We start from the raw sequence: 27,104 nt of genomic DNA on the forward strand, positions 1-27,104 counted from the left end.
GATATAAGGACCTGCAGATGCTGGAATCTTGTATGGAAAACAAAGTACTTGACTAACTCAATAAGTTATGCAGCATCTATGGAGAACCAAGGTCTGAAGATGGGTCCCAACCCGAAACATCGCCAAGCCATGTTCTTGAAAGATGCCGCCAGACCCACTGTTACTCCAACACTTTGCGTTCTAAGTATCCACAAAATCTGGACAGAATCCTGATTTTCCAGCTTGGTGTTGTTTTGCCGACAGCAGCAACCAACAAAGAAAACTAAGGTTGGACCGTAAAGTTACTTCAATAAATACTCAACTTACAGGGAGGAGTGGAGCTAATTGTGCCCTCCTTCAGTTCTATTCGGCCCAGAGACTATTCATTTTAAAGCAAACTTGGCTGGTCTTTCAATATATTCTTCGTGCAAGCTTTTACATGTGCCTTCAAGATGTAGTATCTCATTAGCCTCTGCAGTGTGCAGTGACTGCATCAGTGTGCTTTTATTCCATAGCAGTGGCAGTCTCTTTCCTAATGGTGAAGACCCACTGAGAGGGCACTTTGTATGACATGATGCACCCTGACTCAAGCAAATGTGTTAGGGTTACGGTGAAGTCAGTGGCAGAAGAAGGCTCATTCGCTGAGCTGCAACCAAATGAAGGATCTCAACCAGTGAGTCAAATTGCTGAAAGCAAACAACGCCTGAAATCAGGAAGAGTTTAACTGCAATTTTGTCGGGGAAGTTTGCAGATTAGAAAACATATTGAATATTTCAGTCTGGAATTTGAGGAAAAAAAATGTAATTTTCTTATTTGAGAGAGGGAAGGTAAAGAAGGGGCACACAGCACTATTTTTGAAATATAAACCTTTATATTTAATATAAGCCTTTATATTTAATATAAGCTTATATATTTCACATCTTTTTTTTGAGAATTCTGTATTATCTAAATTATCCCAAAATTACTTTTTTTGCATTTTGTACTTCCATTTCCAGCATTGGGCATGGACCCTTTTAATAGTTTGCAAAATATATAAAATATTAATTTGTATAAAAATGTTCATTAGTTTCTGAGTTAAGGATACCTTTGGGGTTTTTTTAACACAAAAGTGACTAAAATGTAGATCTTGGCTTCCTATGTTATTCCAACATTCTTGCTATTTTTGTTTAGCAATCTTTTGTTTTCATCTGCGAGAGATGGATTACTGCATCTTTAAAACCTGCACGTAGGTGGATTTGATATTAGCGTACCAGGAATGTGCAGCATAATTTCCATTTGTGATTATTTCCAAAATGCCTGATGATTGCATAAGATGTGCTCAGAAGCAAAAGTTGAACAACGGTTTTAAATATATCACATAATAGTGCAGCCATTGTGTCATCAAATGTATCATCTCACACATTTAAGTGGCTCCACAATATTTTGTGGGTAATGCTTATGTATTCTCCTCGCAAAAATAGATTGGATTCCACCATTTGCTTTCCACAAATTAGTTGCTTCCCCCTAGAAAAATGTACTGTTAGTCTGGACAAGTTTACATTACCAATGTGTGAGTCTTCTATCTAATTATGCTGCAGTTGTATAAAAATGCTTGTTGGTCTCTGATTTTTATCTTTTTACGTGACAACTGATGCTGAGTGTTCCTTCCTTCTCTCACTTAAATTGTAATTCAATCCGCATGCTGAATTTAGGCCTTTGCTCCTTTCTAATTGTGGTGCAAGATAACTTATCTCTTGGCAGTCAGGATATAGTGATAGAAACATGGAAAAAATAGGTGCAGGAGTAGGCCATTTGGCCCTTCGAGCCAGCCCCGCCATTCACTATGATCATGACTGATCATCTAAAATCAGTAGACACAAAATGCTGGAGTAACTCAGCGGGTCAGGCAGCATCCCAGGAAAGAAGGAACGGGTGACGTTTCGGGTCAAGACGCTTCTTCAGACTGGTGTCCCTGAGCCAATGCCAAGGCTTTGTGGGGGAGGGCCACAGTCTAGGGCTCTTCCGCTGCTGGACATGGGGGGGCAGGATGTGGTGGAGACGCCCCTCAAAATAAGGGAAGGGATTCCACGCATGAGTGGCAAGGTTGGGGGGGGGGGTAATTTTGTGTAATTGGTGTATTGAATATATGTACAGCCTCCGAGAATGGTGGATGGAGTTTTGTAAGGAACATGTTTTGCATATATTTATTTCTCAAATAAAGTATATTTTGAAATTTAAAAAAAAACAAACGAGGGCCTCAGTATGTTAGAAGGTGCACAGGAACCAGGGGTCTGCTTTGTTATCACAAGAGTGGGAATCAGCACCCGGTGAGCTGGGTACCAGACTGCCATTTAGAGGTTTACCGCATATGGACATTTCACCATCATTTGTGCACATTGCCAAAGCACCACTTTATAACGCACTGAAGCACCACCTAGCAATGCACAAGTCGCACGAAAGAAGAGCAAAACTCGATCGATTGATGATTGATTGATTGATACTTTATTATCACATGTGGCATGCCACTGTAAAATTATTTATTTTGCAAACCCATACATGAAGTACAGGGCACTGACAAAGTTATCGTCAAGTGTTCATTATAGTCCCCAATGGTCCTTGTTTGTTCTTGGCACCTCCACCTCCACAACCCCCCACCCCCCCACCCCCCCCCCCCCCCCCCACCCCCACCTCCCTCCCCTCCCTCATGCCGGGACTCTCTTTGTTCTCAGTGGTCCCACCCACGCTCGGTCCCCCTTTGTCCTGGACCAACCTCTGGCACCCACCGTGGAATACACAAAGGCGATGAATGAAAATTACAGCCGCTAATTTAACGCCTCAATCAGTAAGGCTAACATCTTCGTCCTATTTATTTATTCCAGGAATGTTTCATTTACCAGATGGATGGGAACTGAAGGGAAGAAGCAGCAACACCTGGATTTCACTGCAAGATTAATTGTAAGTTGCATCGACCTTTCTCCAGCATTGTAAATCTTCGAATGTGGTTTACTGGTATCTGATACTTGAATCTTCAACTTTAGCTGATTGATGTGCAAAAGTAGTAACTATATGCCACCCTGATATTAAACTCTCTATTTTATTGGTATTTGTGCACTTTCCCCCCTTCCCCCACCCCCCACTCTGCAATTTAGTCTTATGTCAGTAATCTGGTTACTTTTATAGACGGACTAGACCAAGTGGACCCGTTGGGCCTAAACCTCTCCTGCATTGGTGCAGCACCCTCTTCTCCTCCCTCCCCACTCTCCCCTTCCCCCCTTCCCCCCTCCCCCTTCCCCCCTCCCCCCTTCCCCCCTCCACTCCTCCACTCCTCCTTCCCTCCCCCCTCCCCCTCCCTCCACCCCCATCCCCTTCCCCTCCCCCTCTCCTCCCCCTTCACCTCCCCCCCACTCCATCCCCCTCAACCTACCCTTTCCTCCCTCCTCCTCCCCCTCCCCCCTCCCTCCCTAGGAGATAAATGTAAACTTTAAAATGTGAATAACTTAAAAAATATAACCGATTTCAATGAAACCTCTTCCATTAGCACCAAAGGGACGAGGGTGAGTAAGGTGAGCCTAAAATTGTCGCGCTATCGTGTACCGTTTTGGCTGTAGTTCAGGAACAAAAACAAACAAATGAGAGTTTTGATATATAGATAGTAATTAGATTTTTATCAACTATTTGGAAGCCCCTCTCTGTTAAAAGATCTGTTGGAATGTTTATGTAAATCAATGTTCTCAAGGAAATTGTCTGACTGCATCAATTAGCACATAGCACATGTTTCAAAAGAGGCAAGATTGGACATTGAAGGAAACTGTCATCTTCGTTCCTTATCAGGCAAGAGAGTCCTTAAATATGTTCCCTGTTCATATTTTCATTCTCATCATGCAATTCCTTTGAAAAGTTGCATTCTCTCTCTCCACCCTCCCCCACCCAATTCGGCCTGTCATCCTGCTTAGTTTTACTGTCTTCCTGCTTAGTTTTACTATTTTATCCACCCATCACCTTATCCACAGCCAACAATGGACCATTGTGGGCTCCAACTTTCCTTGATCATCTGGCTGGCTTTGATTTGTTCTTTGTATACCTTTTATTCATTTGTTCTTTGTACCTTTTCATATCTCTAGTTTCCCTCTCCCCTGACTCTCAGTCTGAAGAAGGGTCTCGACCCGAAACCTCATCTATTCTTTTTCTCCAGGGATGCAGACTGACCCACTGAGTTACTCCAACATTTTGTGTCTAACTTTAAAATGCAAATTAGGTCCATTCTTCCGTGTTCTTTTGAAAGGGTATAGTCTGAAATTGATTGTATAACCTATTGTAACTCTGTGAGAATTCATCTGGCAGAGAGAGGAATGGGCCTGAATCAAAAGGAAAATGGTCTCCTGTTCAGGATGATGAAAAAGATGGGAGTTGGGGAAATTAACATGGAATTGCAGATATATAATTCAAAAAAGCTTTCTACATTTGTTGTGCGTTTACAATTTGAACAGTCTTAAGAAGGGTCTCGACCAAAACGTCACCCATTCTCTCCAGAGATGCTGCCTGTCCCGCTGAGTTACTCTAGCATTCTATGCCTATCTTCGATTTAAACCAGCATCTGCAGTCCTTTCCTATGCAATTTGATCATTCTGACCTTGACAATAATTAAATTGACAGTTTAAATAAAATTGACATCTCCTTGATTAGTACGGGTGTCAGAGGTTCTGGGGAGAAGGCAGGAGAATGGGGTTAAGAAGGAGAGATAGATCAGCCATGATTGAATGGCAGAGCAGACTTGATGGGCCGAATGGCCTAATTCTGCTCCTATCACATATGATCGTATGAACTTATGATATTTTCACAAAAAACAGCCTTTTGTTCAATACTGGCATCTTAAAAATATAATTACTTGTAATAATGTGGAACACAGATTGTCTGGTGACACAATCACAAGTTTGTTAATTTATCATATCCATTTAAACTATCTCCTTAAGTGGAAGTTGAATTTAATTTGACTTTTTTTTATTAATGATGTATAGTTTGTAACATGTTGGAAACAAATTAACACAATGCTTGGATTTATGGTGCACTGTTCATATCCTGAGGACATTAAAAATATTTCACTTCAAATGAAGGGTGATGCAATGTTGGAAAAATTTTGCAAAGAACAATTAGGTGAATGATAGGGTAATGTTTTTGTTGACAATTATTGATTAGTACACTTGGATCTCACGTAGTCTGCTTCAAGAGTGCTGTATGGATCTTCAATCAAAGCATGAAGTCTTGGAAGAACTCAGGTGGCCAGGAAGGATCTGTGGATGGAATGAACAGGCGATAGTTGAGTGGAGAAAGCTGGAAAAGAGGTTGGGGCGGGTCAAAGCCTGCCAAGTGATACTGTGTAGGAAGGAACCGCAGATGCTGGTGCACAGAAGGGGAGCAGCAAGAGAGGATGTTGTGGAACTCTCGTCGGAGAGGGTCCCGACCCGAATCGCCAGGGATCACTGAGACATGGTTACAAGAGGACCAGGGCTGGGAACTGAATATCCAGGGGTACACAACGTATAGAAAAGACAGACAGGTGGGCAGAGGGGGTGGGGTTGCTCTGATGGTAAGGAATGATATTCATTCCCTTGCAAGGGGTGACTTAGAATCAGGAGATGTTGAATCAGTATGGATAGAAATGAGAAATTGTAAGGGTAAAAAGACCCTAATGGGAGTTATCTATAGGCCCCCAAACAGTAGCCTCGACATAGGGTGCAAGTTGAATCAGGAGATAAAATTGGCGTGTCAAAAATGTAATGCTACTGTGGTTATGGGAGATTTCAACATGCAGGTAGACTGGGAAAATCAGGTTGGAAATGGACCCCAGGAAAGAGAGTTTGTAGAGTGCCTTCGAGATGGATTCTTAGAACAGCTTGTACTGGAGCCTACCAGGGAGAAGGCAATTCTGGATTTAGTGTTGTGTAATGATCCTGATCTGATAAGGGGACTAGAGGTAAAAGAGCCATTAGGAGGCAGTGATCACAACATGATAAGTTTTACTCTGCAAATGGAAAGGCAGAAGGGAAAATCGGAAGTGTCGGTATTACAGTATAGCAAAGGGGATTACAGAGGCATGAGGTGGGAGCTGGCCAAAATTGATTGGAAGGAGGCCCTAGCAGGGAAGACGGTAGAACAGCAATGGCAGGTATTCCTGGGAATAATGCAGAGGTTGCAGGATCAATTTATTCCAAAGAGGTGGAAAGACTCTAAGGGGAGTAAGAGACGCCTGTGGCTGACGAGGGAAGTCAGGGACAGCATAAAAATTAAGGAGAGGAAGTATAACATAGCAAAGAAGAGTGGGAAGACAGAGGATTGGGACTCTTTTAAAGAGCAACAAAAGTTAACTAAAAAGGCAATACGGGGAGAAAAGATGAGGTACGAGGGTAAACTAGCCAATAATATAAAGGAGGATAGCAAAAGTTTTTTTAGGTACGTGAAGAGGAAAAAAATAGTCAAGGCAAATGTGGGTCCCTTGAAGACAGAAGCAGGGGAATTTATTATGGGGAACAAAGAAATGGCAGACGAGTTAAACCGTTACTTTGGATCTGTCTTCACTGAGGAAGATACACACAATCTCCCAAATGTTCTAGGGGCCGGAGAACCTAGGGTGATGGAGGAACTGAAGGAAATCCACATTAGGCAGGAAATGGTTTTGGGTAGACTGATGGGACTGAAGGCTGATAAATCCCCAGGGCCTGATGGTCTGCATCCCAGAGTACTTAAGGAGGTGGCTCTAGAAATAGTGGAAGCATTGGAGATCATTTTTCAATGTTCTATAGATTCAGGATCAGTTCCTGTGGATTGGAGGATAGCAAATGTTATCCCACTTTTTAAGAAAGGAGGGAGAGAGAAAACGGGGAATTATAGACCAGTTAGTCTGACATCAGTGGTGGGGAAGATGCTGGAGTCAATTATAAAAGACGAAATTGCTGAGCATTTGGATAGCAGTAACGGGATCATTCCGAGTCAGCATGGATTTACGAAGGGGAAATCATGCTTGACAAATCTACTGGAATTTTTTGAGGATGTAACTAGGAAAATTGACAAGGGAGAGTCAGTGGATGTGGTGTACCTCGACTTTCAGAAAGCCTTCGACAAGGTCCCACATAGGAGATTAGTGGGCAAAATTAGGGCACATGGTATTGGGGGTAGGGTACTGACATGGATAGAAAATTGGTTGACAGACAGAAAGCAAAGAGTGGGGATAAATGGGTCCCTTTCGGAATGGCAGGCAGTGACCAGTGGGGTACCGCAAGGTTCGGTGCTGGGACCCCAGCTATTTACGATATACATTAATGACTTAGACGAAGGGATTAAAAGTACCATTAGCAAATTTGCAGATGATACTAAGTTGGGGGGTAGTGTGAATTGTGAGGAAGATGCAATAAGGCTGCAGGGTGACTTGGACAGGTTGTGTGAGTGGGCGGATACATGGCAGATGCAGTTTAATGTAGATAAGTGTGAGGTTATTCACTTTGGAAGTAAGAATAGAAAGGCAGATTATTATCTGAATGGTGTCAAGTTAGGAGGAGGGGGAGTTCAACGAGATCTGGGTGTCCTAGTGCATCAGTCAATGAAAGGAAGCATGCAGGTACAGCAGGCAGTGAAGAAAGCCAATGGAATGTTGGCCTTCGTAACAAGAGGAGTTGAGTATAGGAGCAAAGAGGTCCTTCTACAGTTGTACCGGGCCCTGGTGAGACCGCACCTGGAGTACTGTGTGCAGTTTTGGTCTCCAAATTTGAGGAAGGATATTCTTGCTATGGAGGGCGTGCAGCGTAGGTTCACTAGGTTAATTCCCGGAATGGCGGGACTGTCGTATGTTGAAAGGCTGGAGCGATTGGGCTTGTATACACTGGAATTTAGAAGGATGAGGGGGGATCTTATTGAAACATATAAGATAATTAGGGGATTGGACACATTAGAGGCAGATAACATGTTCCCAATGTTAGGGGAGTCCAGAACAAGGGGCCACAGTTTGAGAATAAGGGGTAGGCCATTTAGAACGGAGATGAGGAAGAACTTTTTCAGTCAGAGGGTGGTGAAGGTGTGGAATTCTCTGCCTCAGAAGGCAGTGGAGGCCAGTTCGTTGGATGCTTTCAAGAGAGAGCTGGATAGAGCTCTTGAGGATAGCGGAGTGAGGGGGTATGGGGAGAAGGCAGGAACGGGGTACTGATTGAGTGATCAGCCATGATCGCATTGAATGGCGGTGCTGGCTCGAAGGGCTGAATGGCCTACTCCTGCACCTATTGTCTATTGTCTATTGTCTATTGTCCATTGCCACCTATTCCTTTTCTCCAGAAATGCTGCCTGACCTGCTGAGTTACTCCAGCTTTTTGTGTCTCTCCTGGCAAGTGATAGATGGATATAGCAGATTGATTGGCAGATGAATGGGAGTAAGTGACAAATGCTCAAGGTGAAACATTGACAACAAGGTGTCAAATAAGGAGAGAAGTGGGATGAAATGTAAAGCCAGAGGGTGGGATATCGGCAGAAGGGACCAGGAGAAGGGAAGAGGGTGCAGAATAGTGGGATAAATAGTGCACACTGTGGTGGGAGTGGTGGGGGTCACAGGATAGAGAGAGGTTAACTTAAAACTGGAAAATACAAATTTATACAATAGGGTCATAAACGATGCAAGCAAACATGAGGAGCTGTTCCTCAGTTTGCATGTTGCCTCACTCTGGCAATGGAGGAAGCCCAGGGCAGAATGGTCGGAATGAGAATGGGAAGGGGAGTTAAAATGGGGCCGTCAGCAGGACCTGGTGGACTGAGCGCAAGCTTTTGGCAAAACAGTCGCCCAGTCTACACTTGGTCTCGCCGATGAAAAGGAGGCCACATCAGGAAGATCAGATGCCATAAACCAGGTTTCAGAAGGTGCAAGTGAATCTCTGTCTCACCTAGACAGGTTGCTAGGGTCCCTGTGGCGATGAGGGAGGAGGTCACCTCCATCATCTCTATCCAGGTTCCCCAGAAATCTCCTCAGTCACCTCCAACCAGGGACCCAGGAATCCTTTCCAGGTGAGACAGAGGTTCACGTGCACCTCTTCAATCATCATCTAATGCATCTGATGATCTCGACATGGTCTCCTTTACATCGATGAGACCAAGTGCAAACCAGGCAACTGTTTTGCTGAACCCTTGCACTTGATCCACTAAGGCCACTTGGATCACTTGGTTGCTAACCATTTCAACTCCCATTTCCCATTCGTGAACCAACCCATCTGTCCTGAGTCTCCTCCATTGCCAGAGTGAGGCCACGAGCAACCTGGAGGACTAGCACCTCAGCAGCTTGGGTCACTTAGACTCAATCGTATGAAGATTGAAATCTGTGATTTTAAGTAGCCCCCTTCTTCCTCCCTTCTTTTCTCTGCCCAACCCCCCATCCCGCCTCCATCCACCTTTGCCTCTCTGTCCCCTTCCACCTCAATCCTACACCTCTGCTTTTATATTTCATTTTTCATCTCTCCTTATCTAACCGTTTTGTTTTATTTGTCACATACCCCACCCATTTGCCAATCAAACCAACCTCACCTGTATCTACCTATCACTTGCCAAGCTTTGTCGAGCTTATAGTTTTCTATCCCCAACTATAATCATTCTGAAGAAAGACTCCAACCCCAAATGTTACTTGTCCATCCCCACCACGAAGGCTGCCTGACACGCTGAGCTGCTCCAAGAATAAAGGCGTAGATTATTTTCTCAATGGAGAGAGAATCCAGAAATCGGAGGTGCAAAGGGACTTGAGAGTGCTGGTGCAGGACTCCCAAAAAATTAGTTTGCAAGTCGGATCGGTAGTCAGGAAGGCAAATTCATTTATGTCAAGAGGACTGGGATACAAAAACAGAGATGTAATGCTGGGCCTCTATAAGGTGCTGGCATTTGGAGTACTGTGAGCAAATTTGGGCCCCATATCTGAGGAAGGATATGCTGGCTCTGGAGAGGGTCCAGAGGAGGTTTACAAGAATGATTCAAGGAATGAGTGGGTTAGCATATGATGAGCGTTTGACAGCCCTGGGCCTCTACTCGCTGGATGTTTCCACTGGCGGGAGAGGCGAGGACCAGAATTAGTCAGAATTAAAGGGTGCTCCTTTAGAAAGGAGGTGAGGAGGAACTTCTTTAGTCAGAGGGCAGTTAATGTGTGGAACTCATTGCCACAGAGGGCTGTGGAGGCCAAGTCAGTGGATATTTTTAAGGCAGAAATAGACATTTTTTTTTATTAGAACAGGGTGTCAAGGGTTATGGGGAGAAGACAGGAAAATGGAATTTGGAGGCAGAGATCTAATTCTAGTCCAATAACTTGTGAACTTGTGAACTACTTTGTGTCTTGCTCAAGATTCCAGCATCTGCAGTTTCTTGTATCTCTGTGAATCTTTCTTTTCCATTTCTGAGAACAGGTAAATGCACAATCTCTTGCCCAAAGTAGGGGACTCGAGGACCAGAGGACAAAGGTTCAAGGTGAAGGGGAAAAGATTTAATAGGAATCTGAGGGGTAACTTTTTCACACAAAGGGTGGTGGGTGTATGGAACAAGAAGAGGTAGTTGAGGCTAGGGCTATCCCATCGTTTGAGAAACAGTTAGATAGGTACATGGATAGGACAGGTTTGGAGGGATATGGACCAAGCGCAGGCCAGTGGGACTAGTGTAGCTGGGACATTGTTAGCCAGTGTGGGCAAGTTGGGCCAAAGGGCCTGTTTCCACACTGTATCACTCTATGACTCTGTTTGAAAGGCATCACCAGCAATCTCTCTGCACCGCAATGAAATGTCTCTCGAGTCTGTACATTCAGTCTTCAGAGGCAATTATACTAACAGTAGGTCACGGCAAAATGCTGTGAAGGTAATCAACAAAAGAATGTGCAAGCTGGAAATGGTGGATTTATGATCTTTTGGAAAAAGAGAATTATCATTATCCGATATTGTTGTAACCAAAATCTAAAGTTGTAACAAATGATTTGTGAAAGATCAATTTCACGACAAATTTACAAATAAAACATTTATGTAATCTCACAATTAAACACATAACAAAATAAGACTGGTAATATTAGCCTCTCCTTAAAAATACACATGAATGCAATTTATAATTTGATTTTAATGGAGGAATCGGATGGGATTTTTGAAGAGATTTGTAATAATGAGATTTGTAATGAGGTTCCAAAGAAAGTTTCCCTGTATTTAATGCCAAAAATGTTTACTGCTGTTTTAGGCTCAGTGGTGCTTTAAATTTTTTACAATGCTTTAAATGATTGAAGAATTTTAGCTATAATGCCTGTTCTTAAAATAGTCAGTCGCGGATGGTGAGTGCTCATGCACATATATTTGTTATCAAGTCAGTTTTGCGCCTAGTATTGTTGGAGTCAACTAATGGATACTGTTAGTCCTTTTCCACACTTCGACAGATCTTGCAGAAGAGTGGGCAGAAAAATAAGAGGAGAAAGACTCCTCAGTGAGTGAGGTTATGGGTCAGCAAGAGGGTACTTTATTGCAACCGGTCAGGCAGCATCTCTGGAGATAATGAATATGTGAAGGTTTGGGTCGAGACCCCCACCTCAGTTTTAAATGGCCTCTCCTGTATTCTTAGACTGTGGCCCCTGGTTCTGGCTTACCCCAACATTGGGAACATTTTTCCTGCATCTACCTTTTCCAGTCCTTTTATAATTTTACACATAAGATCCCCTCTCACCCTTCTAAATTCCAGTGAACACAATTCCAGTCTTTCCAATCTTTCCTCATATGATAGTCCCGCCATCCTGGGGATAAACCTCATGAACCTACGCCGCACTGCCTCAATAGCAAGGATGTCCTTCCTCAAATTAGGAGACCAAAACTGTACACAGCACACCAGATGTTGTCTCACCAGTGCCCCGTACAACTAAAGGAGGGTCTCGACCCGAAATGTCACCTATTCCTTTTCTCCAGAGATGCTGTCTGACCCGCTGAGTTGCTCCAGCTTTTTGTGTCTATCTTTGCTGTATTTTAGTGATCAGATGTCAATGATGTGTATCTAAATGGATAGACGGTCTTTCCCAAGGTAAACTGAAATGTTGCAGGTCCATTTAGAGAGAGAGTTGAAGCATGACATTGCCCCCAACTCTCTCCATTACCTATTCCTTGGCCATACTTTGGTAGTAAATGCCTCCTGCTGTGGGGAAGAAGCATTTGCCTTGTCATTTTCTGAAGCAGCATTGCAGATGCAGTCAAAAAGATGTTTTATTATGATTGTGTTACACGCAGTCACTGTATCGATTTCCCCCTCAGGATTCTTTGTGGTGACAGCAGAGAGCCAAGGTCACCACAAGTGATTTCAAACCTTCACATGCTTGTCATTGTGAATCAATAGAAGTTCCTAGCTTCATGCATAAAAGTCTCAATTAAGTCCCTTAAAGGCAGAGAATGGTCTGGGGTTGGATGCATAATTAAGAAGGCAAAGAGTGGTTGCAATTCACGTTCACATAATGGCTGTACGGTGCGCTGTCCCACCCACCACAGCCTTGCAGCGCCGGAGACCTGGGTTCGATCCCGACCACGGGTGCTTGTCTGTACGGAGTTTGTATGTTCTCTCCGTGACCTGCGTTGGTTTTCTCTGAGATCTTTGGTTTCCCCCCACACTCCAAAGATGTACAGGTTTGTAGGTTAATTGGCATGGTATCATTGTATAAATGTAAGATTGTCCCTAGTGTGTGTAGCGTAGTGTTAATGTGTGGGGATCGCCGGTCGGTGCGGACTCGGTGGGCCGAAGGGTCTGTTTCCACCCTGTATCTCTAAACTAAACCACCTCCAGGCCATCCATTTTCCATTTATGTTTGTAGCTCCACAGAAGCAATTGATCTCCAGAGGCCACAGAGGCCGTGCCGTGAAACAGAGTAGACTGCAAACTGCAAACGCATGGGCAGATTCCCTGCCTTCATGCAATGTGACCTGATGCTCTTTTTGACAACTTCACCACCTTCAAAGGCAGTTTAACTTCTTTCCAAAATGTGTCTGTTCTTAAGCTGGAGAATGAGGACGCACATTTGCCTGGTCCCATCCTCCATCAAATCCTGCAAGCCCCCAGAAAGATGTTTGTAACTCATTTTAGATTCCAAACCATAGTTACATATTTTCAAACATATCTGGCTTAAATGACCAGAAATCATTTAAGTCATAATATCAAGAAAATGTATCAGATCACATACCTGCATTCATTTTTTGATCGAATTTTATGATCGATTTCAAATGAATGGATACATTTTGTCGAAGCTGAGGGGCGGGATGTGCTTTGCATCTCGGTCGTCAGCCCAGCACATTTTTGTTCTCCTTCTGGACTCGGACACTCTAGCAGGTCAGCTTCAGGTCATCTCTGGCTCCTTCACGGCAAGGTACTGAGATAAGAGTCGGAGGCAAAGTGACCTGTAAGGAGTACGTCTTCAGAATGACCAGGCACAGCTAAGTATGTGCCACCCATAGCACTGTGATCGTTTCTAAGAAAGAAGAGATGAGCCACATTTCTTTTAACCAAGGAAAATTTCGAGCCTGGCCAGATGTTGTATGTTAAGCAAGTAAAACAATTTGTGGGCAATTTCATAAGAATGTAGGAAGTAGTAGTGCGGCCCGGTGGCACAACGGTAGAGTTGCTGCCCTACAGTACCAGAGACCCGGGTGCGATCCTGACCACAGGTGTGGAGTTTGTACGTTTTCCCTGTGACGATGTTCTCTCTGGGTGCTCCGGTTTCCCCCCACACTCCAAAGACTTACAGGTTTGTAGGTTAATTGGCTTTGGTAAAATTTGTAAATTGTGTGTAGGATAGTGCTAGTGTTCGTGGATCGCCGGGCGCGGCAGACTCGGTGGGCGGAACGACCTGTTTCCACCTTGTATCTCTAAGCTAAAGTAAACCAGCAGCAGGATTAAGCCATTCAACCTTACATAACTGATTCATTATTCACTAAGTTCTTGGCTGATCTTTTCCTTCACTATGTTCCCAGTGTTGGGGGAGTCCAGAACCAGGGGCCACAGTCTTAGAATAAAGGGGAGGTCATTTAAAACTGAGGTGAGAAGGAACTTTTTCACCCAGAGAGTTGTGAATTTGTGGAATTCTCTGCCACAGAGGGCAGTGGAGGCCAATTAGCTGGATGAATTTAAAAGAGAGTTAGATAGAGCTCAAGGGGCTAGCAGAATCAAATGATATGGGGAGAAGGCAGGCACCGGTTACTGATTGTGGATGATCAGCAATGATCACAATAAATGGCGGTGCTGGCTCGAAGGGCCGAATGGCCTCCTCCTGCACCTATTTTCTATGTTTCTATGTTACTATTTTCCTTCTCTAATCCCTTGTCCCACGAATCTCCTAATGCCCTAACGAATTATGCACAACAATTTCCTGACTCCTTTCACTAATTATAATTATAATACTTTATATCTTTATTAGGAGTGAGATATGTTGTAATAGTCTTTTCTGTGAGCAGATAGTTACATTTCCACAGCATCAGAGATTGATTAATGGATATGCATATGTTCAGGTTGCCCATAGAGCCCATTGCATATATACAACACGAGAGAGTCTGTGACCACATCTCATCTATTTCCTGTATCAATGCCCTCTCCCTATTCCTTCTTAGGCAGATTCTGGATACCATACCATACACATACAGCCGGAAACAGGCCTTTTCGGCCCACCAAGTCCGTGCCGCCCAGCGATCCCCGCACATTAACACTATCCTACACACACTAGGGACAATTTTTACATTTACCCAGCCAATTAACCTACATACCTGTACGTCTTTGGAGTGTGGGAGGAAACCGAAGATCTCGGACAAAACCCACGCAGGTCACGGGGAGAACGTACAAACTCCATACAGTGCAGCACCCGTAGTCAGGATCGAACCTGAGTCTCCGGCGCTGCATTCACTGTAAAGCAGCAACTCTACCGCTGCGCTACCGCTACCTTAGTCCTCACTTCCATCCCACTAACTTCCACATTCAGTGGAGCATACCCAACAATATCCATACCTTTTAATGGGATTCCACCACCAGACATATCTTCCCTACCTTCCCATTCAGCATTCCAAAGGGCTAGCTCCCTTCATGATTCCCTGGCCTGTTCTTCCATCTCCACCAACCCTTTCCCTTTCCGTTGCACTTCCCCATGCAACTGCAGGAGATTCAACATCTGCATTTTTTCTTTATTCCTCTAAGGGAACCGAACAGAGCGATCAGGTGAAGCAGTAATTCACCTGCACTTCTTCCAATCAACAGATTTATGAAGAGCATTAAAATAAAAAAGGAAATGCTAGAAATGCTCAGCGGGTCACTCAGCAGTCGAAACAAAAAACAGAGCAAATGATTCAGGTTGAAGACATTTCATGGCATCTGGTGTTTAAGATGCAATCTCTGCATAGTTCACTGATTAGATGACAGGTTTGCCGAACAACCCTGTTTAGTCCACATGGGTGACCCTGGTCTTCCAATTATCAGTGACTCTAATTCTCCTTTCCACTCCCACTCTAATCTACCAGTGACCTCCTTAACTGTTCATGAACTTGAAAACAGGTCAGTTCTGATGCTTCTCAACTGTCCTCTAGCAATGAGCAATGAGTCAAAATACAGGACGGAGATGTAAACCTGATTGAATGGTGCCAGAACATCTCTACAATTCACCTACCACTACAATAAATCACGGGATGCAATCTCGCTGGCTCTCCACTCTGCACTGGCCACTTGGACAAGGAGAACACATACATCAAGGTGTTGTTCATCAACTACAGCTCGGCATTCAACACCATCATCCACTCCACACTTATTATCAGAGAATGGAGTCTCTGCTCATCCCTATGTAATTGGATCCTTGACTTCCTTGTCGGTAGATCACAATCAGTATGAATTAGCCACAACACTTCCTCCTTGATAACCATCAACACAAAAGCACCTCATGTCTGTGTGCTCCGTCCCCTATTCTCCTCTCTCCATACCCGTGTCTGTGTAGCCAGATATAGCACCAACGCCATCTTTAAATTTGCTGGCGATACTACTATTGTTAGATGTGTAATGGATAACAATGAGCCAGAGTACAGGAGGGAGATTTAAATCTGATTGTATGGTGCCCAAAACAATAATCTTGCTCTCTACATTAGCAAGACCAAGGAGCTGATTGTTGACTTCATGAAGGGTAAACCAAGGATCCATGAACCCGTCTTCATCGATGGGATGGCGAAGGAGAGAGTCAACAACTTTGAGTTTCCGAGTCTGCATATCTCCAAAGACCTGTCAGTACATTGATGCAATTGCAAAGAAAGCTCATCTATGCCACTACTTCCTTAGAAGGTTGAAGAGAGTTTCCTGACTCTGCATCAACAAAGAGATCAATAGGAGACACTACTTCAGAAAGGCAGCTAATACCATCAAAGACTCACTCTACCCTGCCCATGCTCCCATTTCATTACTCCCACCGGGAAGAATGTACAGGAGCCTGAAAACCATGACCACCGTATTCAAGAAAGGATTTTTCCTCAAAGACCAACAGGCTCTTGAACACTCAGCAACTATGATCTTCTATAGACTGTGTCTTTGTTTGCATTTCAGACTTCCGTTTTTGCACTATTATGGTTACTTGGGATGACAATGATTAATTTCTGGTATTTTTATTATCATAAATTATCAGTGTGTTACTGTGTTAACAGGACTGTTAAAATGCAACAAGCAAGGATTTTGTTGTTCCATTGTTGGTGCATATGATAAATAAACACTCTTGACTCTTGAGACCCTTATCTTTCAACTGGCCATGTTATAGCCTTATAGATTCAGATTTAAATATGACATGGGTATTGGCCAATTCCAATACAGTTCTTCTATCTGTAACATTAACTCCTCTATCGGTAACATTAACTCAGTATTTTTCTTTATTCATTGACACCGGCAGATTTGGAATTTGTTTCCAAAAGCCTTTTTTTTCCCCCCCCAGTATTTACCTGTTGCTTGTTTTTTTCTTTCTATCTTATTGTCCTTGTTATTCCATCAGTTAAACAACTTCATCAGCAGATATTGCAAATATTTCCCTGCCTCGTTAGAGATATTCCCTTTGTCCCATTCATCTGTCCCTCGTATTCTCTGCAAGTTAAAGGTCACTTGTTTTCTTTTTTTACCCAGTTCTGCTGAAGTGTCTTCAACCTGAATCATTTGCTCTGTTTTTTGTGTCCACTGCTAAGTGACCTGCTGAGCATTTCCAGCATTTTCTTTTTTTAAATTTTAATGCTCTTCATAAATCTGTTGAATGGAAGATGGGATTTATTCATTTCTTTTTCTCCCTTCTGCCATTGCTCTTTTGATGAAAAGCATGGCTTCATCGGAATTGTTAATCGTCGTCGTCATGGCTATCTCTCGAGGTCGAGGATGATGGTCTACGATCTGTCACAGAACGAAGACGCCTGTGCGTGTTTTTATTTAACATGTACTTGATGTTGCACTCCAAGAAGCACACGGTCCTTCACAAATCAATCAACGAATTCCAATGACAAGGGAACCAGGATGATTGGAGCTGATAGATCTGTTTCAAAAGTCCGGGAGCAGAGCAAGGACGCCCGTTGGCTGAGCACTAAAGTAAGTGCTAGTTTAAGTGAGAAGTCAGGTAAATTGGACAATCAGGCAATTTAATTGGTAATATAAGCAATACTTGCAAAAGGGTGCAGCCCTGTTCAGGTGCAGCCCAGTGAGAAAAGTGCGAGTCTTTGGCTGCGAGTCTTCGGCGAGGAGGCTGAGGTGAGGAGGATACGATTGTTTTAAGCCAGAGCTGGTTATAGGCACAAGGTGATGGCGGAAAAGTTGGTGCGGTGTGTTTCCTGCAGGATGTGGGAAGACAGGGACGTCGCTGGAGCTTCTGGGAGCTACACCTGCAAGAACTGTGTCCAGGTGCAGCTCCTGAAGGGACGTGTGGTGGAGTTGCAGAGGCAGTTGGATGACCTCAGGGCCATCCGAGAATGCGAGAGTTTCCTCGACAGGACCTATTGTGAGGCTGTCACGCCAAGGGTCCAGGTCGAGCGAAGGTGGGAGACTGTTTCAGGGGGGAGTGGACGTGGACTACAGGAGACCCCAGTGGCTGTGCCTATTGCAAATAGGTATACCCTCTTGGGAACTGTCGGGGCAGAAGACGTTTCCAGTCCGAGTGGCGGACCTGTTGGCAAGGATACTCGACAGGGGAGACCGAAGTCTGGAAGAGCCGTAGTGGTCGGTGACTCCATAGTCCGAGGGACGGACAGAAGATTCTGTGGCAGCAGGAGGGACTTGAGGATGGTCTGTTGCCTCCCTGGTGCCAGGGTTCAACACATCACAGACCGGCTTCAGAAAATCCTAGTGAGGGAAGGCGATCAACCTGAAGTCGTTGTGCACGTGGGCACGAATGACGTCGGGCGGAAGAGGAAGGAGGTGCTACAGCGGGAGTTTAGAGAGTTGGGAAAAGAACTGAGAAGTAGGACGTCGAAGGTGGTTATCTCTGGACTGCTACCGGTACCTCGTGCTGGTGAGGCCAGGAACAGAGAGATAGAGGGTATGAATTTATGGCTGAGGGGCTGGTGCAGAGAGCAGGGATTTCGATTTCTGGACCACTGGGATCTCTTCTGGGCTAGGGGTGACTTGTACAAAAGGGACGGGTTGCATCTTAACAGCAGGGGGACAAACATTCTGGCAGGCAGGTTTGCTAGTGTGACACCTGTGGCTTTAAACTAAGTAGTGGGGGGGAGGGGTTAACAAATTGTGAATATGAAGATGAGGTAAAAGGGAATACAGGAGATATTGCAAAAGACTCTCGGAAGAATGGGAACAGAAGTTCTAGAGCGGAAAAGAAATTAAGGGCAGGGCCAATTGTGAACGATGTGAGAGAGGAGGTAAATACAGAAGTTAAAGTGTTGTACTTAAATGCGCGTAGTATAAAAAATAAAGTGGATGAGCTTGAGGCTCAGTTAGTCATGGGCAAGTATGATGTTGTAGGGATCACTGAGACATGGTTACAAGAGGACCAGGGCTGGGAACTGAATATCCAGGGGTACACAACGTATAGAAAAGACAGACAGGTGGGCAGAGGGGGTGGGGTTGCTCTGATGGTAAGGAATGATATTCATTCCCTTGCAAGGGGTGACATAGAATCAGGAGATGTTGAATCAGTATGGATAGAAATGAGAAATTGTAAGGGTAAAAAGACCCTAATGGGAGTTATCTATAGGCCCCCAAACAGTAGCCTCGACATAGGGTGCAAGTTGAATCAGGAGATAAAATTGGCGTGTCAAAAATGTAATGCTACTGTGGTTATGGGAGATTTCAACATGCAGGTAGACTGGGAAAATCAGGTTGGAAATGGACCCCAGGAAAGAGAGTTTGTAGAGTGCCTTCGAGATGGATTCTTAGAACAGCTTGTACTGGAGCCTACCAGGGAGAAGGCAATTCTGGATTTAGTGTTGTGTAATGATCCTGATCTGATAAGGGGACTAGAGGTAAAAGAGCCATTAGGAGGCAGTGATCACAACATGATAAGTTTTACTCTGCAAATGGAAAGGCAGAAGGGAAAATCGGAAGTGTCGGTATTACAGTATAGCAAAGGGGATTACAGAGGCATGAGGCGGGAGCTGGCCAAAATTGATTGGAAGGAGGCCCTAGCAGGGAAGACGGTAGAACAGCAATGGCAGGTATTCCTGGGAATAATGCAGAGGTTGCAGGATCAATTTATTCCAAAGAGGTGGAAAGACTCTAAGGGGAGTAAGAGACACCTGTGGCTGACGAGGGAAGTCAGGGACAGCATAAAAATTAAGGAGAGGAAGTATAACATAGCAAAGAAGAGTGGGAAGACAGAGGATTGGGACTCTTTTAAAGAGCAACAAAAGTTAACTAAAAAGGCAATACGGGGAGAAAAGATGAGGTACGAGGGTAAACTAGCCAATAATATAAAGGAGGATAGCAAAAGTTTTTTTAGGTACGTGAAGAGGAAAAAAATAGTCAAGGCAAATGTGGGTCCCTTGAAGACAGAAGCAGGGGAATTTATTATAGGGAACAAAGAAATGGCAGACGAGTTAAACCGTTACTTTGGATCTGTCTTCACTGAGGAAGATACACACAATCTCCCAAATGTTCTAGGGGCCGGAGAACCTAGGGTGATGGAGGAACTGAAGGAAATCCACATTAGGCAGGAAATGGTTTTGGGTAGACTGATGGGACTGAAGGCTGATAAATCCCCAGGGCCTGATGGTCTGCATCCCAGAGTACTTAAGGAGGTGGCTCTAGAAATAGTGGAAGCATTGGAGATCATTTTTCAATGTTCTATAGATTCAGGATCAGTTCCTGTGGATTGGAGGATAGCAAATGTTATCCCACTTTTTAAGAAAGGAGGGAGAGAGAAAACGGGGAATTATAGACCAGTTAGTCTGACATCAGTGGTGGGGAAGATGCTGGAGTCAATTATAAAAGACGAAATTGCTGAGCATTTGGATAGCAGTAACGGGATCATTCCGAGTCAGCATGGATTTACGAAGGGGAAATCATGCTTGACAAATCTACTGGAATTTTTTGAGGATGTAACTAGGAAAATTGACAAGGGAGAGTCAGTGGATGTGGTGTACCTCGACTTTCAGAAAGCCTTCGACAAGGTCCCACATAGGAGATTAGTGGGCAAAATTAGGGCACATGGTGTTGGGGGTAGGGTACTGACATGGATAGAAAATTGGTTGACAGATAGAAAGCAAAGAGTGGGGATAAATGGGTCCCTTTCGGAATGGCAGGCAGTGACCAGTGGGGTACCGCAAGGTTCGGTGCTGGGACCCCAGCTATTTACGATATACATTAATGACTTAGACGAAGGGATTAAAAGTACCATTAGCAAATTTGCAGATGATACTAAGTTGGGGGGTAGTGTGAATTGTGAGGAAGATGCAATAAGGCTGCAGGGTGACTTGGACAGGTTGTGTGAGTGGGCGGATACATGGCAGATGCAGTTTAATGTAGATAAGTGTGAGGTTATTCACTTTGGAAGTAAGAATAGAAAGGCAGATTATTATCTGAATGGTGTCAAGTTAGGAGGAGGGGGAGTTCAACGAGATCTGGGTGTCCTAGTGCATCAGTCAATGAAAGGAAGCATGCAGGTACAGCAGGCAGTGAAGAAAGCCAATGGAATGTTGGCCTTCGTAACAAGAGGAGTTGAGTATAGGAGCAAAGAGGTCCTTCTACAGTTGTACCGGGCCCTGGTGAGACCGCACCTGGAGTACTGTGTGCAGTTTTGGTCTCCAAATTTGAGGAAGGATATTCTTGCTATGGAGGGCGTGCAGCGTAGGTTCACTAGGTTAATTCCCGGAATGGCGGGACTGTCGTATGTTGAAAGGCTGGAGCGATTGGGCTTGTATACACTGGAATTTAGAAGGATGAGGGGGGATCTTATTGAAACATATAAGATAATTAGGGGATTGGACACATTAGAGGCAGATAACATGTTCCCAATGTTAGGGGAGTCCAGAACAAGGGGCCACAGTTTGAGAATAAGGGGTAGGCCATTTAGAACGGAGATGAGGAAGAACTTTTTCAGTCAGAGGGTGGTGAAGGTGTGGAATTCTCTGCCTCAGAAGGCAGTGGAGGCCAGTTCGTTGGATGCTTTCAAGAGAGAGCTGGATAGAGCTCTTGAGGATAGCGGAGTGAGGGGGTATGGGGAGAAGGCAGGAACGGGGTACTGATTGAGTGATCAGCCATGATCGCATTGAATGGCGGTGCTGGCTCGAAGGGCTGAATGGCCTACTCCTGCACCTATTGTCTATTGTCTATTGTCTATTGTCTATTGTTGCAACCTTCAACTGCCTTCACAGCCGTTGAGTTCAAGATAACTTCATCCGCCTGGTCCGCCGTTGAGGTCTTGTAGGTTGGATCGTTCTTAGTCAGGACCCTCATCCTCGACCTTACCGCCATGGGTGGCCCTACCAGGAGCTAGTGCTTCCGACGGCATCGCTCTCGGAATCATGGGGGCACGCAAGCCTCTTCACCACAACAAGGTGAACGATCCGAAGAGGCATAGTAGTAACTTTCTTCTTGAGGCTCCTGGCGGCACGGTGGCGCAGCGGTAGAGTTGCTGCCTTACAGCGAATGCAGCGCCGGAGACTCAGGTTCGATCCTGACTACGGGTGCTGTACTGTAAGGAGTTTGTACGTTCTCCACGTGACCTGCGTGGGTTTTCTCCGAGATCTTCGGTTTCCTCCCACACTCCAAAGACGTGCAGGTATGTAGGTTAATTGACTGGGTAAATGTAAAAAAAATTGTCCCTAGTGTGTGTAGGATAGTGTTAATGTGCGGGGATCACTGGGCGGTGCGGACTTGGTGGGCCGAAAAGGCCTGTTTCCGCGCTGTATATGAAATATGAAAATATGAATTGTTAAAAGAGGTGAGGCAGTGGTGCAGCTGGTAGAGCTGCGACCTTTCTATGCCAGAGACCCGGGTTTGATCCTGACCTTGGGTGCTGTCTGTATGGAGTTTGCATGTTCTCCCTGTGACCATGTGGGTTCCGCCGAATGCTCTAGTCCCCTCCAACATCCCAAAGATGTGTGGGGTTGCTAGAGTAATTGGCCTCTGTAAATTATGGAGTGAATGCGAAAATAAGATAACATAGAACTAGTGTGAATAGATGATCGATGGTCAGCATGAAGTTGGAGGGCTGAAGGGTCTGTTTCCATGCTATATCTTTCAATCAATCAATAACATGCATCAGCACTATCGACTGCGGTTGTAAATGGCACTGCAGATGTACATCCTATACAAATGTATTCAGGTATTCTCCCTTCTCAATAAGCAATAGGAGTAAATCTGTTCTGCTCTGAACTCAAGATGTCATGGCTGAATCTAGGATCAGTTTCCCAGGGCCGGTTTTACAGCATTATGGGCCCCCGGGCAAAGCAGTGTACTGGGGGCCCCTACCATTACTCTCCCCCACCCCCCTTTCCCTACCAGCCCCCCCCTGTCGTGCCGACGAAAAGCACTTACCGAAAAGCTCTTAGCGATGGACTTAGGGTGCTACATTGTTGCGAAAAGCACTTACAGATCGCTGTGAGAAGCAAAATGTTGCGAAAAAAGCACTTATTGAACCTACATTTTTAAAGTAGTATTTATTTATTGCAAGTCACTTAACATACACAGATCAGCATGGGGCCCCTATGCTCGTGGGCCCCCGGGCAAGTGCCCATCAGGCCCATGCGTTAAGACGGCCCTGCAGTTTCCGTATATCGGTGACTTCCTCTATCCCTTAGTTCTTTTAGTGAAGTGAATGTATGAAAGCTTTCACTTCAGTGAAGCATGCTTCTAATTCTTTGATGACAAGCTGCTACCCAGTCTCCACAACCAGCAAAACTCGTTTTCAGGTCTTCTTACTACTTTGCCAACTCCAGTAATCACTGATTAACCTTGAAGATTTTAGGGAATGCAACCCTCATTTATATATTTGCTGATAATTTAACCTCTGAAGTCTAAGTATCATTATGCAAAATCAATGCAGTGTGCACTTCAAATCAAATTCATGATGTGATCCCCTAAACTATTCATAGAACTCCAAGTACTCTCTAACCAGGGCTTTGGGTAATTAGATCATAACTTTGACTCACTTGGAACATTCTATTAAGAAATTTGATTATTTTCTGTTGATGTTCATGACATTTTAATGGTCTGTGTAGATGACCTATTTTTAACTTCTTTTGATAGGGCTGTCTGGCCTGCAGGTTTGCCTGTCCTAGATATATTAAATCATGGAATACAATTTCCATTATAATTTTCGAAATGGTTCCTTTCATTAATCATAATATTTCCCTAAGCTTTTTTTGTAGCTTCGGTGCCATATCTTCCTTTTATAAGTCTGAAGACAAAAAAAAAATCTATTATTGAGAATGTCCTCCCTGAGTTTCACTTACTCAATCTCTACATATAAACATCTATTGCCTCTACTTGCGGATGAATATAGCCATTTAAGTCAAGTACCAAGAGGGTGTGTGGACTCTTACCTGAGCATGACATATAACCTACAAAGCCCTCCATAACCTGGCCCCATCCTACCTGACCGACCTCCTCCACAGGCACACTCCCACCTGCACCCTCCGCTCTGCCGCTGCCAATCTCCTATCCCCCCACATCCGGACTAAACTCAGATCCTGGGGGGACAGGGCTTTCTCCATCGCTGCTCCCACCCTATGGAACTCACTACCCCAAACCGTTAGAGACTCCCCCACACTCACCACATTCAAAACATCGCTGAAGTCTCACCTGTTCAATACTGCCTTCAACCACTGAAGGTCACCTCACCTTCTGTCTCCTTTCTCTGTTCATTTATTTATTTACTTATTTATCTATTTATTCATTTCCCTATGTTCTCAAAATCTCTGTAAAGCGTCTTTGAGTATATGAAAAGCGCTATATAAATAAAATGTATTATTATTATTATTATTATGAGTCACTAATTGTATTAGGTTAAAAGACTCAAATCAAAATTGAGACACAGTGTCACTGTTACTAAAGCCACTGCTTCACAGCTCCAATTATCTCATTCCAATCCTCATCTCTGGTGCCATCTATGTGTAGTTTGCATGTTCTCATGCGACCGTGTGGGTTTCCAAATCAAATCAACTCAACTTAAGTCAAGTATTTATTGTCATAATAAATTTGAAAGAGCCGTGGTTTTCCAGGGAAATTGGACACGGTTCGGAAAAAGAGGGAGATATACAATAAATATAAGCGGCAGGGAGTAAATAAGGTTCTTGAGGAATATAAAGAATGTAAAAGGAATCTTAAGAAGGAAATTAGAAAAGCGAAAAAAAGATATGAGGCTGCTTTGGCAAGTAATGTAAAAGTAAACCCCAAGGGGTTCTACAGATATGTCAATAGCAAAAGGATAGTGAGGGATAAAATTGGTCCATTAGAGAGTCAGAGTGGACAGCTATGTGCTGAGCCGGAAGAAATGGGGGAGATATTAAACAATTTCTTTTCTTCGGTATTCACCGAGGAGATGGATATTGAATTATGTGAGGTAAGCGAAACAAGTAGAGTAGTGATGGAAATTATGAGGATTAAAGAAGAGGAGGTACGGACACTCTGATTGAAAAATATAAAAATGGATAAGTCTCCAGGTCCTGATAGGATATTCCCTAGGACATTGAGGGAAGTTAGTGCAGAAATAGCAGGGGCTGTGACGGAAATATTTCAAACGTCATTAGAAACGGGGATGGTGCCGGAAGATTGGCGCATTGCGCATGTTGTGCCTTTGTTTAAAAAAGGTTCTAAAAGTAAACCTAGCAATTATAGACCTATTAGTTTGACGTCTGTGGTGGTAAAATTAATGGAAAAGATACTTAGGGACAACATATATAATTATTTGGACAAACAAGGCCTGATTAGAAACAGTCAACATGGATTTGTGCCTGGAAGGTCATGTTTGACTAATCTTCTTGAATTTTTTGAAGAGGTTACCAGGGAAATTGATAAGGGCAAGGCTGTGGATGTTGTCTATATGGACTTCAGTAAGGCATTTGACAAGGTTCCACATGGAAGGTTGATTAAGAAGGTTAAATCGTTGGGTATTAATAGTGAGGTTGCAAGATGGATTCAACAATGGCTGAATGGGAGATACCAGAGGGTAATGGTTGACAATTGTATGTCAGGTTGGAGGCCAGTGTCTAGTGGAGTGCCCCAGGGATCTGTGTTGGGTCCACTGTTGTTTGTCATTTACATTAATGATCTGGATGATGGTGTGGCAAATTGGATTAGTAAATATGCAGATGATACTAAGATAGGTGATGTAGTTAGTAATGAAGTAGAGTTTCAAAGTCTACAGAGAGACTTGGGCCTTTTGGAAGGGTGGGCTGAAAGATGGCAGATGGAGTTTAATGCTGATAAGTGTGAGGTGCTGCATTTTGGTAGGACAAATCAAAATAGGACGTACAGGGTAAATGGTAGGGAATTGAGGAATGCAGTGGAACAGAGGGATCTGGGAATAACTGTGCATTGTTCCCTGAAGGTGGAATCTCATGTGGATAGGGTGGTGAAGAAGGCATTTGATATGCTTGCCTTTATAAATCAGAGCATCGAATATAGAAGTTGGGATGTAATGTTAAAATTGTACAGGGCATTGGTGAGGCCGAATCTGGAGTATGGTGTGCAGTTCTGGTCGCCAAATTATAGGAAAGATGTCGACAAAATGGAGAGGGTACAGAGGAGATTTACTAGAATGTTGCCTGGGTTTCAGCACTTAAGCTACAGAGAGAGGTTGAACAGGTTGGGTCATTATTCTTTGGAGCGTAGAAGGTTGAGGGGGGACTTGATAGAGGTTTTTAAATTTTTGAGAGGGACGGGCAGAGTTGACGTGGGTAGGCTTTTCCCTTTGAGAGTGGGGAAGATTCCAACAAGGGGACATAGCTTCAGAATTGAGGGACAAAAGTTTAGGGGTAACATGAGGGGTAGCTTCTTTACTCAGAGGGTGGTGGCTGTATGGAATGGGCTTCCGGTGGAAGTGGTGGAGGCTGGCTCGATTTTATTATTTAAGAGTAAATTGGATAGGTATATGGATAAGAGGGGATTAGAGGGTTATGGTCTGAGTGCAGGTAGATGAGACTAGGTCAGGGAGAGTGGTCGGCGTGGACTGGAAGGGCCGAACGGGCCTGTTTCCGTGCTGTAGTTGTTAATGATTTACTGTCATAACGGTGAAGTACAGGTGTAAAGGAGGCCAGATTAGGAGCCATCAAATACGGTAGATGTACCAGGAGATACAGCTGGCCTTGGCAGACAGAGTGCAAGTACTTAGTGTAAATGTCGCCTAGCCGATGCTTGGTCTTGTCGATGTAAAGGATGCCACTTTGGGAGCACCAACTGCGGTAGACAAGTTTGGAAGATGTGCACGTGAACTTCTCTCTCACCTGCAAGGGCTTCTTGGGATTCTAGCACAGATGCTGTTCCATGTATCCCTTCAAGATGGGAGAAGGTATAAGGACGGTATGTACGTTAATTGGCTGGGTAAATGTAAAAATTGTCCCTAGTGGGTGTAGGATAGTGTTAATGTACGGGGATCACTGGGCGGCACGGACTTGGAGGGCCGAAAAGGCCTGTTTCCGGCTGTATGTATATGATATGATATGATATGATATGACAGTTGTTATATCTCCTTGGGTTACAGC

General features: G+C 44.2%; 1 protein-coding gene across 9 annotated transcripts in view; it reads left to right on the plus strand.

Moving 5' to 3' along the window:
- Positions 1–27,104, plus strand: part of LOC144602325 (leucine-rich repeat-containing protein 4C-like) — a 723,850-nt gene that overhangs the window by 321,699 nt on the left and 375,047 nt on the right. For all 9 annotated transcript variants that reach the window (XM_078415291.1, XM_078415288.1, XM_078415296.1 and 6 more), the window contains one exon: positions 2,838–2,913. The gene's annotated coding sequence lies outside the window, so the exon portion shown is untranslated. The remainder of the gene's footprint in view (positions 1–2,837; positions 2,914–27,104) is intronic.

This window comes from Rhinoraja longicauda, chromosome 18, assembly GCF_053455715.1.
Source record: "Rhinoraja longicauda isolate Sanriku21f chromosome 18, sRhiLon1.1, whole genome shotgun sequence".
NCBI classification, from domain to species: Eukaryota; Metazoa; Chordata; class Chondrichthyes; order Rajiformes; family Arhynchobatidae; genus Rhinoraja; species Rhinoraja longicauda.